The sequence below is a fragment of the Spinacia oleracea genome, chromosome 1 (genome assembly GCF_020520425.1).
Source record: "Spinacia oleracea cultivar Varoflay chromosome 1, BTI_SOV_V1, whole genome shotgun sequence".
NCBI classification, from domain to species: Eukaryota; Viridiplantae; Streptophyta; class Magnoliopsida; order Caryophyllales; family Amaranthaceae; genus Spinacia; species Spinacia oleracea.
Window position 1 is genome coordinate 24415140 of NC_079487.1, and position 13613 is coordinate 24428752.

Genomic DNA, 13613 nt, shown 5'->3' on the forward strand with positions numbered 1-13613 from the left:
CCTTTAGAATCCAAACTTGAAACGGAAATGATGTTTCTGGTGATACTAGGAACATAGTAACAGTTTTCTAGTTCCAAAACAAACCCACTAGGCAAAGAAATAAAATAAGATCCTACGGCTAATGCAGCAATCCGTGCTCCATTTCCCACGCGTAGATCTATCTCGCCTTTATCAAGATTTCTACTTCTCCTTAGTCCCTGTGAATTGGAACATAAGTGTGAGCCACAACCAGTATCTAATACCCAAGAAGTAGAATTAGCAAGATTACAATGTATAACATACATACCTGAAGGAGAAGCAACGTTTCCGTCCTTCTTCTCTTCCTTTAGTTTGGGGAAATCTCGCTTTTAATGACCAATTTCATTACAATTGAAGCATTGCGATGTAGATGGAGAACGATCCTTCTTCATCTTCTTCTTGGATGGCGCCACTTGCCTTCCTGAAGTAGATGGAGATGCACCCTTGCTTTGGATCTTCCCCGGAACCTTTTTCTTGATTTTCTTACTCTTTACTTTTAGCGATGCTTGCTTATCACTTACAAAGTCCAATTCGTACTGATGAAGCAAGTAAATTAGTTCACTAAGAGTATTCTCCCTTTTCTTGGAGAAATAGAGTAGTTTGAATTTCTTATAACCAGGGTGAAGAGAATTCAAAAGTATTCCCGCAGCTGCAGAATCTGGGAATGGATCACCAAGTAACTCAAGCCGATTGAGAAGCCCAACCATTTTCATTGTACGAGTTCTGATTGGCGTCCGTTCTGTCATTTTAAGATCAATGACCCTTTCCCTTGCTTTTTGTCTTTCGACGTCAAAGCAACAACCCAGTGGAGCGTTAAGCTAGATCCTCAAATGAATTTACCAATTCAAAAACATTTTGGTCGACATGTTGACCACCATGTTGGAATCTACCACGACATATATCCCTAAGATGCCTTAGGAGTGCCCATGGCTCGTATGCAACGAACCTTGCACTCCAATCATTGGGGATAGAGCCAAGGATAAGATCCATCACTAGCGACACGTGGCTTGCCCACGTATAGTGCTTTTCTGGAGTCATATCCTTTGAGTAATAGCTGGGGATGGGATGGTCAACTACATATTCAATGTTGTTCCACCTGAGGACTTGCCGAAGCTTCCTCTCCCAATCAAGAAAGTTTGATAGGTTCAATTTTACATCCAGAATTTCAGTTACTTTGAGTTTTGTTTTGATCGCGGCCATATTGATTACTACAATCGAAAAGAATATGCAATAAATAACCATTCATACAATTCAATAACTTTGAAATAAAAGCAAAAACATGCAATCATTAAAGCTATTAAAACATTTCATTCATGCAAAAAGCAAAAACATGGTCCAAAATGAATGAAACGATTCCAATACCCCCAAAGTCCTAAATCCTTAAGCAGCTTTAGCATGTCTTAAGTAGTTTAAGATTTTAGGTAAGCAAAACCTATTGCTAGTAATCTCCAAATTACTCTTGGTTAATAAATTAATGCCATAATTTATCCCATTGCCACAACTTAATGCCATTGTTGTTTGAGTTGCAACCACAATCAACGTGGTCCTTTAGGACGCCTTACCACCTAAGTCAACTAAAATAGCACCTCGCTTTAGCGTAAATTAACCTACTATCTTAGATCCCTAGATTTTTGTAAGTGTTGATTTGGAAGACAATTTTTTTAAAACTCAATAATACTTGGACCTAGTTGTTTCTATGTTGGTTCGATTATTTAGTGAACTTAAAACTAATCGATTCATAGGAAACAACCTGTTCATGCAAAGCATACATACATTCATACATTCACGCATAATATATATATTAAATTGCATAAATAATTGGTGATCTAGTATGGCCCAAAACATCTTGTCTTGAAGCATCCAATCTTCATCACCTCCTTGTTAGCTTGGCATCGTCTTGAATCTTCGTTCAAATGCTAACTTAAAGTTCTAAACTTAGAAATACTTGGAAATAATAAAATTACATCAAAATTTCCATGGTACGCAGACCATATTTAAAACATTACATTCAAAGATAGAACGGTGCGCAGACCGTATTTAACTATCCTAAATTGCCCATACTAGTCACTTGGAGTACCTGCATTGCATAAAATATATATATTCTACGCATTCACCCATTCGTATGCTAAAACGAATGGCCCATGTTAATATGCAAGTATTTACGTGAATTAATTAAAATTCACGTTCACATAAACGCGTCCTAAAAGATTAATCAATTTTCAAATTATTAATCCTTAGACTTTATTCTAATTAAAATTAAATTTAATTAAAAAAATGCGACCTACGAAACAATTAAAATAATTATTTCATTTTAATTTCATTTAGTGGCTCCCACTCAAACCAATAATTATTCCGGATAATTAATTATAAAATATTAAATTAAAACTCGCGGCCCGGCCCAAGCAAATAAAATATTAAATTAATTAGCCCAAATTAATGCAAATATACGAAGCCCAACGAATTAAACGATTTAAAAAAAAGTCCAATTGCTTGATTGGGCTAGGCTTGCGCCCAGCCCCGCCTCGCGTGAGGCCCAAGAGCACACGAGCAAGAGCTCGCGCACCCCGCTCCATCGCTCGCGCGCGCGCGTCCCCGCAACGATGCTGCCCTGCGCTGCGTGTTGTGCATTGTGAGTGCTCGACGTTGCAAGGCTTGCGCCTCGCTTCGTCGCAGCCCCGCAAGCTACCTCGCCTGCCCTTCCCTCTCCCAGCGCGCACGAGGCACGCAACATCGCTGCTGCTGCCCGTGTCGCATGGCTCGGTCGAGCACAATGGCCTCGTATGGCTCGACGAGCCATACTTCCACCATGCTCATGTTCGTGTTTTTGGTTCGTAAAACGGACCAACTTAATTAAAATTAAAAGTAATTCACGAACTGCATTAATTTTATTTTTCAAAAGAAGGTTACGATTTAATTTTCGAAAAACAACGATTTTTAACTATTTAATAAACTTTAACGACAATCCAATTTCGTAAAATTAATAAATAAAGGGCTAACAATATTCAAACTTTCAAGAACGATCGAATCAACTTTAAAGTTTGAACTTTTAATTAATAAAATCAGAAACTTTATATCGTTCCTAAACAATTAAATTTCAGATTATTAATAATTTGGTTTAAGTGCGATTAAAATTAACGAAACCATTTAAAATTTTAATCCAATAATTTTTAAAAATAGCCACTGACCCATGAAATTATACCCCCTTCCCCAATTAACCGAATTATTAAACCAAAATTAATTAAAATTTAATTAGGGTTGCAAATTTTACGAATTGGGGAAAGGAAAAATTAGGGTTTATAATTATCAGAAAAATCTGAAATTTTACCATAGATCAAGCGTGTACCCAGCAACATTGTGTCAAAATTTTAAGCAATTACGAGTAGTGTAGGTCGACCTTTTAATTGAATTACTGTCCGACACTTTTAATTTTTAATGAAAAATTAACAAAAATGCCCAAAAAACGATACTTCGAGGCCTGTTTTCGCAATTCTATTCTCATGAGTTGATCTAAGAAAATCGTTTTCCTTCACATTAGCGTTTTAAAAATCGAAAAAGCGATGATTTTTGATTTCGGACCTGATTATACGCAATTCATCCAATAATTCGTAAAAAATTCCGAAAAATCAACAAAAAATCCAAAATTTCGACAGATGCAAAAACAATAATAATCATGATAATTCATGCTTTGAATACATAAGGCTCATGATACCACTGTAGGGGAATACAGTTAAACATAATAACATGTGCGGAACAATCCCCAAAGCCAAGAAACATGTATAAAGCACAGATTAAGCAAACTTACATTCGAAGCGTGTTTTCCACAATAATCTGTCAACGAACACGAACAAAGAACTCCACTTGTCGTTCCTCTACTTGGTTCACCGACACGATCAGATCCGTCTTGATAATCGTAGCTTAGACAATTGATCAAGATACTTTGCTTTTGGGAAGAAATCACTTTGGAGGCACCGAGAGAATTAGGGTTCTCTGTGTCTCTAGGGTTTGAGTAATGAATTGTGTGTGTGTGTTGGAAACTAGGTTGTAAGGTTATATCATTAACCTTACTAACCGACCAAGCAAGAAGCAAGGCCGGCTAGCAAGCCGTGCGAGCCAAGCAACGAACACACGCCCACGTGCCCAGCGACACATTGCAGGCCGAAGCCCACAGCGCGCGCGCCGAGCAGCTGGGCCGTGGGCCTTGCTCGCTCGTCGCTGCTGTTGCGCTATTGCTTGCTGCTGCGTGCTCGCGCCCAATGGGCTTGCCTTGCTTGCTCGCGAGCTTGCTGGCTCGTTGGGCCTTGCACGCTTACGTGCTTGGCTCGACGGGCCGGCAACTCCGATGCCCTTCGTATTCGCGATTTAATATATTTCCGATATATTATTTATCGTTTCGTATACGACGAATCACCGTCGTACGATACGATTTATTCGTGTCGCCCAGCTTACGAATATTCGTGATACGATATACGATTCCGACAAAGGTCGTATCGTATAATACGTTTCCAACTAATTCCCGAAAAGCTATTAAATTAATTTCCGATTCATTTAATCCGGTGATCTGTTACGTGTCATTGGTTTGACCTTGTAGGTTCAGTCAAGAGTAAGTTGTGAGTTCAATATCCATTAGAACTCACTGATCGGAAGCATTGCTCCAGCTAGCTGTTCCGATCACTTGATCTCACTGAATTAATTGTTCGCAATTAATCTGAACCTTGGTATTAGACTTAATGCACCTTGGGTGAAGGACATATTTCCTTCATACCTTACCATCTAAGTCAGCTAAAATAACACCTCGCTTTGGCGGAAACCTACTACCTTAGGTCCTTAGATTTTTGTAAGTGCTTGATTTGGAAGGCAATTGTAAACTCAATATTACTTTTGACCTACACTACAACAAAGTAGGGCTATAGCAACACCACTTTAGCAACAATTTCATTACTGTTGCTATAAGTATGCTTATAGCTACGATTTTTATTTTTTTAAAAAAGTTGGATTTTAACTTTAGAAAATCGTTGCTAAAGAAATGTATGGCAACGGTTTGTAAATTGTTGAGTTGAATAAAGTATTTAGCAACACTTTATTTATACTAGTACTAATTAAAATGGTATTAAAAAAACAAAAAAATGTCGCTGAATAAAACCAAAAGGAAATTTTTGATAAAATAAAAGGGCTTTTTGGCTGCTTAACCTAGGTTCACAAAACTGATAATTATATCCACTTCGATTGTTCACCGTCTTATTCGTCTACTTGATGTTCTTCAGCGAAACTTTGGTAAGCCTCCTTATCCTTTCTCCTTTATTAATTTTGATTTCATTCTCATTTATTTGGTGGAATTTGGAAAATTGGGCAGCTTATTCATCTATTTTCTATAATTGATTTTCGAATTAGTTTAATTGAAATCATCGTTGATGGTTTAACAAGTTAACAATTAAATGATATATTGAAATTAATGGGAACCTTTATCTATTTGTTGTAATTGAGTTTTGACTTTCGTAAGTTCAGTGGAGAATAACAACGGTGGAAGATGGTTGAAGGGGTAAGGGGGGGGGGGGGTGGGGGTAAGCATATGTTAGGTTATGATACATATGAATAAACATAAATCATGCGGAAAAACCATAAAGCCAGGAAACATATTATTTACACATAATCATTTAGCATAATTCAGATGCATACACTTTGTAGCGTGCCCTCCCTAGCTGCGCCCGAACCGAACAAGAACAAGTCTTTAGGACTCCAAGTGTCGTCCCTCCGTAGATAGTCCACAGTATGTCCGGATCCGCCTTAAGCTTGACCAACTAGAATCGCCCTTCAGGTTACTAGTATTTTCGGCTATTTGGGTTGCAAATGTTTGGCTGATTTTTGCTTATAAATCTTACCTTTGAATACTTCAATATCGTCTGTTAAATATGTGACCCTAGGCCCTTATTTATAGAGTTTATGGAAAGGAATTATAATCCTTCTAGGATATGGATTTATTAATTAGAATCCTAATAGAACTCTAAATAATAAATTTAATCTTTTAGGATTAGAATTTAATCAATGCACGAATTCCGATAGGATTAGGATTCGTTACGAACACGAGTGTTGCACGACCACGAGGAACACACGCACCCACGAAGGCCTTGCGGCCCACACGAGCAGGTGCTGCCTCGCAGCCCACGAGCATAAGCCTGCGCGCGCCTATGGCCTTGCTGGGCCTGGCCTTGCGCTGGGCCTGGCGAGGCTGTGCCAGCTCCGTGTTTGGGCGCTTGGCTTGCTGGGCGCGGGCCTGGCTTCGTGCTGGGCCTTCGTCTAGCAAGCCTCGTCCGATGCTAATTCGTACGATGCGCTTCCGATTAAATTCCCGATTCCGGAATTTATTTCCGATACGAACAATATTTAATATTTCCTATTCCGGAATTAATTTCCGTTTCGAACAAATATTTAATATTTCCGTTTCCGGAATTATTTTCCGATTCCGATAATATTTCCGATTCTGACAATATTTCCGTTTCCATTAATATCTTCAGATACGTACCATGTTTCCGTTTCCGGCAACATCTACGACTTGGATAATATTTATATTTCCGATACGATCCATATTTCCGTTTCCGGTAATATCATCGTTTCCGGAGTATTCATTTGCTTTCCTTTAACGATCTTAGCTCCCACTGAAACCAAGATCCGTCGATTCCGAATATCCATAGATAGAGTATTTAATGCCATTAAATACTTGATACGTTTACGTACTATTTGTGTGACCCTACGGGTTCAGTCAAGAGTAAGTTGTGGATTAATATCATTAATTCCACTTGAACTGAAGCGGCCTCTAGCTAGGCATTCAGCTCATTTGATCTCACTGAATTATTAGCTTGTTAATTAATACTGAACCGCATTTATTAGACTTAACATTATATGCATACTTGGACTAAGGGCATTATTTCCTTTAGTCTCCCACTTGTCCTTAGGGACAAGTGTGCATTTCCTAATTCCTTTGTCGCTCGATGCTTGCTCTTGAACATAAGGTAAGAGTTGTCATCCTTATTATGTCCAGAGGTGTTTCTCGGTTTCAGAGTTCAACTGATCATATAAACAGATAATCATAGCCTATGATTCATCTGAGCACGGCCATGCATTTTACAGTTTCTAGCTCTCCGAGTGGCCTTGTACAACTTTTAAGCATCTCATCCCGATTTATGGGAGGACAATACCAATCTTGCGATCTTGAGATTAGAATTCGTTTGATAGGTGATTACCTGAGCGTTGCCTTGATAGCCTCCTTTTACGGTCAAAGTAACCAGTTCTCAAACAAGCAATCTCAAATCACTCAGGTATTTAGGATTTAGTGTCTAATAATTTTAATGAAATTTACTTATGACAGATTTTCATCTCTTACAGTAAAGTTTCATAGGTCTGTCTGATACTAGTCTTTCCAAAGTAAGTATCTATGCAAATGATTACGACATTGTCATGTCCACATAGTTCAAGAAACAGAACTACTAGTCATCTTGCATTCTAGTCGTCTAACGTTTTCTATGGGTCCAATTTTATAGAAAACTCAGACCAGGGACCATTTTCAACTTTTGACATTCAAGTTCACTTGATAGACATTTCTTAGTCACAGGACTGGTCCTGACAGTCTATCTTGAATATTTCGTCAAATTGAAGGGACTCATCATTTAATAAACCACAAATTAAATGGAAAAATGAATTCTATTCATTTATTGTGAATGATTAACCAATAATGTTTTACAAAGAATTAAACTCTAAAACTTTTAAAACATTAAACAAGGACATCAAAGCCATTCTCCAATATGCTTGATTCCCATAGCTGCACTGTGCGAGTTGTGCTTCGCCTGCGGCAGAGGTTTATGTTAGGTTATGATACATATGACAATTCATAAATCATGCGGAAAAACCATAAAGCCAGGAAAACATATTATTTACACATAATCATTTAGCATAGTTTAGATGCATACTCTTTGTTGCGTGCCTTCCCTAGCTGCGCCCGAACCGAACAAGAACAAGTCTTTAGGACTCCAAGTGTCGTCCCTCCGTAGATAGTCCACAGCACGTCCGGATCCGCCTTAAGATTGACCAACTAGAATCGCCCTTAAGGTACTATTATTTTCGGCACTTTATAGGCAAATGTGTGACTGAATTTTCTCTCAAAAACTCACTTTGAATACTTTGAAAAACTTGTTATAAATTGTGAGCCCTAGCCTCATATTTATAGGGGCATGGAAAGGGAATCGTAATCCTATTCAGATACAAATTAATTAAACCTAGAATCCTACAAGAACTCTAATTTAATTAATTTATCAAATAGAATTAGGAATTTAATCATTAACCGAACTCTGCACGTTTTAGGAAATGTGCACGAACACAAACACTTACACACGCACACACGGCAGCCACGATGGGCCGCCCATGCGTGCGCGCGAGCAGCAGCCCACGCAGCGCCCGCGCGCGCTGCGCGCTGCGCGTGCTGTGCGCTCTGTGCGCGCTGCGCAGCCTGCTGGGCCTGGCCTTGCGCTAGGCCTGGCGTGGCTGTTTGTGCGGCGCGCCTGGCTTGCTGGGCGATGGCCTGGCTTCGTGCTGGGCCTCGTCCGGCAGGCCTCGTCCGATGCTTATTCGTACGATGCGCTTCCGATTAAATTTTCCGATTCCGGAATTCATTTCCGATACGAACAATATTTAATATTTCCGATTCCGGAATTAATTTCCGTTTCGAACAAATATTTAATATTTCCGTTTCCGGAATTATTTTCCGATTCCGGTAATATTTCCGATTCTGACAATATTTCCGTTTCCGGCAATATTTCCGATTCTGGCAATATTTCCATTTCCGATAATATTTTCCGATACGTACCATGTTTCCGTTTCCGGCAACATCTACGACTTGGATAATATTTATATTTCCGATACGATCCATATTTCCGTTTCCGGCAATATCATCGTTTCCGGAGTATTCATTTCTTGCCTGTGACGATCTTAGCTCCCACTGAAACCAAGATCCGTCGGTTCCGAATATTCATAGATGGAGTATTTAATGCCATTAAATACTTGATCCGTTTACGTACTATTTGTGTGACCCTACGGGTTCAGTCAAGAGTAAGCTGTGGATTAATATCATTAATTCCACTTGAACTGAAGCGGCCTCTAGCTAGGCATTCAGCTCACTTGATCTCACTGAATTATTAACTTGTTAATTAATACTGAACCGCATTTATTAGACTTAACATAGAATGCATACTTGGACCAAGGGAATTATTTCCTTTAGTCTCCCACTTGTCCTTAGGGACAAGTGTGCATTTCCTAATTCCTTTGTCGCTCGATGCTTGCTCTTGAACATAAGGTAAGAGTTGTCATCCTTATTACGTCCAGAGGTGTTCCTCGGTTTCAGAGTTCAACTGATCAAATAAACAGATAATCATAGCCTATGATTCATCCGAGCACGGCCATGCATTTCACAGTTTCTAGCTCTCCGAGTGGCCTTGTACAACTTTTAAGCATCTCATCCCGATTTATGGGAGGACAATCCCAATCTTGCGATCTTGAGATTAGACTTCGTTTGATAGGTGATTACCTGAGCGTTGCCTTTATAGCCTCCTTTTACGGTGCGACGGTTGGTCAACGTCAAAGCAACCAGTTCTCAAACAAGTAATCTCAAATCACTCAGGTATTGAGGATTTAGTGTCTAATAATTTAATGAAATTTACTTATGACAGATTTTCATCTCTTCCAGTAAAGTTTCATAGGTCTTGTCCGATACTAGTCTTCCCAAAGTAAGTATCTATGCAAATGATTATGACATTGCCATGTCCACATAGTTCAAGAAACAGAACTACTAGTCATCTTGCATTCTAATCGTCTAACGTTTTCTATGCGTCCAATTTTATAGAAAACTCCGATTAGGGACCATTTTCAACCTTTGACATTCAAGTTCACTTGATAGACATTTCTTAGTCACAGGACTGGTCCTGACAGTCTATCTTGAATATATCGTCAGATTGAAGGGACTCATCATTTAATAAACCACAAATTCAATGGAAAAATGAATTCTTTTCATTTATTGTGAATGATTAACCAATAATGTTTTACAAAGATTTAAACTCTAAAACTTTAAAACATTAAACAGAGACATCAAAGCCATTCTCCAATATGCTTGATTCCCATAGCTGCAGTGTGCGAGTTGTGCTTCGCCTGCGGCAGAGGTTTAGTTAATGGATCTGATATGTTGTCATCAGTTCCAATTTTGCTTATCTCGACTTCTTTTCTTTCAACGAACTCTTGTAGAAGGTGAAATCTACGAAGTACATGCTTGACTCTCTGGTGGTGTCTAGGCTCTTTTGCCTGTGCAATAGCTCCGTTATTATCACAATACAGGGCTATTGGTCCTTTAATGGAGGGGACTACACCAAGTTCTCCTATGAACTTCCTTAGCCATATAGCTTCCTTTGCTGCTTCATGTGCAGCAATGTACTCCGCTTCAGTTGTAGAATCCGCAATGGTGCTTTGCTTAGCACTTTTCCAGCTTACTGCTCCTCCGTTGAGGCAGAAGACAAACCCAGACTGTGATCTAAAATCATCTTTGTCGGTTTGGAAACTTGCGTCCGTATAGCCTTTAACAATTAATTCATCATCTCCACCATAGACCAGGAAGTCATCTTTGTGCCTTTTCAGGTACTTCAGAATGTTCTTGGCAGCAGTCCAATGCGCCTCTCCTGGGTCTGACTGGTATCTGCTCGTAGCACTGAGTGCGTACGCAACATCCGGGCGTGTACATATCATAGCATACATTATTGAACCAATCAATGATGCATATGGAATCCCATTCATTCGTCTACGCTCATCAAGTGTTTTTGGGCACTGAGTCTTGCTTAGAGTCATTCCATGAGACATGGGTAGGTAGCCTCGCTTGGAGTCCGCCATCTTGAACCTATCAAGCACCTTATTGATATAAGTGCTTTGACTAAGTCCAATCATCTTTTTAGATCTATCTCTGTAAATCTTGATGCCCAATATGTACTGTGCTTCTCCTAGATCCTTCATCGAAAAACATTTCCCAAGCCAAATCTTGACAGAGTTCAACATAGGAATGTCATTTGCGATAAGCAATATGTCGTCGACATATAATACCAGGAAAGCAATTTTGCTCCCACTGACCTTCTTGTATACACAAGATTCGTCCGCGTTCTTGATGAAACCAAAGTCACTGACTGCTTCATCAAAACGTATATTCCAGCTCCTGGATGCCTGCTTCAATCCGTAGATTGACTTCTTTAGCTTGCATACCTTTTTAGCATTCTTTGGATCCTCAAAACCTTCAGGCTGTGTCATAAACACAGTTTCTGTTAAAACGCCGTTTAAGAAAGCAGTTTTGACATCCATCTGCCATATTTCGTAATCGTAATATGCAGCGATTGCTAACATTATCCGAATAGACTTTAGCATTGCAACTGGTGAAAAGGTTTCATCGTAATCCACACCGTGGACTTGCCTGTAACCTTTTGCGACCAATCTAGCTTTGAAAACTTCAAGTTTCCCATCCTTGTCCTTTTTCAGTTTGAAAACCCATTTGCTTCCAATGGCTTGGTAGCCATCTGGCAAATCGACCAAATCCCATACTTGGTTTTCAGACATGGAGTCTAATTCAGATTGCATGGCTTCTTGCCATTGCTTGGAGCTAGGGCTCGTCATAGCTTGCTTGTAAGTCGCAGGTTCATCACTTTCAAGTAATAGAACGTCATAGCTCTCGTTCGTCAAAATACCTAAGTACCTTTCCGGTTGAGATCTATATCTTTGCGATCTACGCGGGGTAACATTTCTAGATTGACCATGATTCTCACCAGATTCTTCTAAAGATCTCTGAGTTTCATCCTGAATGTCATCTTGAGCATTCTCTAGAGTTTGTTGTTCGACTCGAATTTCTTCGAGGTCTACTTTTCTCCCACTTGTCATTTTGGAAATGTGATCCTTCTCCAAAAAGACACCATCTCGAGCAACAAACACTTTGTTCTCAGATGTATTGTAGAAGTAATACCCCTTTGTTTCCTTTGGATAGCCCACAAGGATACATTTGTCAGATTTTGGATGAAGTTTGTCTGAAATTAATCGTTTGACGTATACTTCACATCCCCAAATCTTAAGAAAAGACACATTTGGAGGCTTTCCAAACCATAATTCGTATGGAGTCTTTTCGACAGCTTTAGACGGAGCTCTATTTATAGTGAGTGCAGTTGTATTTAGTGCATGTCCCCAAAATTCTAATGGAAGTTCGGCCTGACCCATCATTGACCTGACCATGTCTAGCAAGGTTCTGTTCCTCCGTTCCGACACACCGTTCCATTGTGGTGTTCCAGGAGGAGTCAATTCTGATAGAATTCCACATTCTTTCAGATGGTCATCAAATTCATAGCTCAGATATTCACCGCCTCTATCAGACCGCAGTGCCTTAATCTTCTTGCCTAATTGATTCTCTACTTCACTCTGAAATTCCTTGAATTTGTCAAAGGATTCAGACTTATGCTTCATTAGGTAGACATAACCATACCTACTGAAGTCATCAGTGAAAGTGATAAAGTAGCTGAAACCACCTCTAGCATTTGTATTCATTGGTCCACATACATCTGTATGGATTAAACCCAATAGTTCATTTGCTCTTTCTCCAATTTTAGAGAAAGGTTGCTTTGTCATTTTGCCAAGTAAACATGATTCGCATTTACCATAATCCTCTAAGTCAAATGGTTCTAGAATTCCTTCTCTTTAAAGTTTTTCTAAGCGTTTCAAGTTTATATGGCCTAATCGACAATGCCACAGATAGGTGAGATCTGAATCATCCTTTTTGGCCTTTTTGGTATTTATGTTATATACTTGTTTGTCGTGATCTAATAAATAAAGTCCATTGACTAATCTAGCAGATCCATAAAACATCTCTTTAAAATAAAACGAACAACTATTGTCTTTTATTATAAAGGAAAATCCCTTAGCATCTAAGCAAGAAACTGAAATGATGTTTTTAGTAAGACTTGGAACATGGAAACATTCTTCCAGTTCCAAAACTAGCCCGGAGGGCAACGACAAATAGTAAGTTCCTACGGCTAATGCAGCAATCCGTGCTCCATTTCCCACTCGTAGGTCGACTTCACCCTTGCTTAACTTTCTACTTCTTCTTAGTCCCTGTGGATTGGAACATAAGTGTGAGCCACAACCTGTATCTAATACCCAAGAAGTTGAATTAGCAAGTATACAGTCTATAACGAAAATACCTGAAGATGGAACGACTGTTCCGTTCTTCTGATCTTCCTTTAGCTTCAAGCAATCTCTCTTCCAATGCCCCTTCTTCTTGGAGTAGAAGCATTCGGATTCAGAAGTGGGTTGACTGACCTTCCTCTTTGCAGATTTGGCGCCAGTTTGCTTAGTTGGGCTGGCCTTGTTGCCACCTTTCTTAGCATTCCTCTTCTTTCCAGATTTCTTGAACTTGCCCCCACGCACCATAAGCACATCCTGCTTATCACTTTTGAGCGTCTTTTCAGCGGTCTTCAGCATACCGTGAAGCTCAGTGAGCGTTTTGTCCAGACTATTCATACTGTAGTTCAGTTTGAACTGATCAT

The 13613-nt window shown here is 39.4% G+C and overlaps 1 long non-coding RNA gene across 1 annotated transcript in view; it reads left to right on the forward strand.

Moving 5' to 3' along the window:
• Positions 1-5131: 5131 nt before the first annotated feature.
• LOC110800325 (uncharacterized) overlaps positions 5132-13613 on the forward strand; it is a 28216-nt gene continuing 19734 nt past the window's right edge. Inside the window, exon 1 of the long non-coding RNA XR_002536600.2 lies at positions 5132-5289. This is a non-coding gene — a long non-coding RNA (uncharacterized lncRNA). The remainder of the gene's footprint in view (positions 5290-13613) is intronic.